Below are 1,234 nucleotides of genomic sequence, written 5' to 3' on the forward strand. Positions count from 1 at the left end.
GAAGAAGAAGAAGAAGAAGAAGAAGAAGAAGAAGAAGAAGAAAAAGAAAAGGAAGAGGAAGAGGAAGAGGAAGAAGAAGGAGGAGGAGGAGAGGAACAACAGCAACAGCAACAACAACAACAACAACAACAACAACAACAACAACAGCAACAACAGCAACAACAACTGCTTATATATGTATCTCTCTATCCTATACAAAGTGTAAGCTCTTAGCTTGTCTCACTCGTGCAATGTCATCTGGAGTACAAATTAATGAAGGCAATGATATTGATTTCCTGGGGTATTTCATTTTAAAAAAGATCGTATATTTTTTTTATCCCTTGCCCATTTAGAAATCTATATGAGATTGACGCCATTTGAATAGTAAAATAGTGCATATGATACGGTCCGATAGTGTATTACGTACGTACTTACAGACTTCAACATAAGTTAAGGACCACCTTGACAGACAGCCCTGATTTTTTGTTAATCCGAAAAAAAGAGAGCAAAGGATGTTTCAATTTATTTTTGCTCTGAAAGTGTTAATGGGTTACCAATGCGTTCTGCAAAGCTTCTTAAAGGGGCCAAAGCACCACGTGCAGCACTGAAATCCTCGAGGAATTTTAGTCAAATTTGGGTGGGGGGGGAAATTGACTTGGGGGTTATCGACTTGTGTGCGACTCAGTTAAAATTTCTGGTGCATGTCATAAATGACGTATGGTCTCGAACTGTGCTCATTTTAGTGGCAGTTATAAGCCGCCGTTTGCGCAAAATCCAGTATCATATCAACTTGCCACCATACTAAAGCTGAGAGACTTTGATCGTGCCAGAGCTAAGGCATGGCCGGCTATGTAGGTTTTTTATACAGGTCTGTCTCAATTTGGTCATCTGTAATGAGAAGAGACACGTCCATGAAAGAAGTGGACTTATCTGGGCTGGATTAGTAGATTTGATATAATGGTGCGCCTTGTTTAGATCAGTGAGAAATTTTTGGGTTGTTTCAGAGCAACCATTGTGCAAAGCGATAATGTCATCCATGTAAGGCATTAAGTACTCCTGAAGGAGGAGTCCAATTACTTTTAACATATTATTTTGGTGGTATATCAGTAGAAGGAGAAGCGTTTGTTTCTGAAAAGTACTCTAAAAGCCTGCAACGTCTCATCATCATCATCATAATCATTATTATTATTATCAGTAGTAGTAGTAGTAGTAGTAGTAGTAGTAGTCGTAGTAGTAGTAGTAGTAGTAGTAGTAG

This window comes from Aplysia californica, unplaced genomic scaffold, assembly GCF_000002075.1.
Source record: "Aplysia californica isolate F4 #8 unplaced genomic scaffold, AplCal3.0 scaffold00176, whole genome shotgun sequence".
NCBI classification, from domain to species: domain Eukaryota; kingdom Metazoa; phylum Mollusca; class Gastropoda; order Aplysiida; family Aplysiidae; genus Aplysia; species Aplysia californica.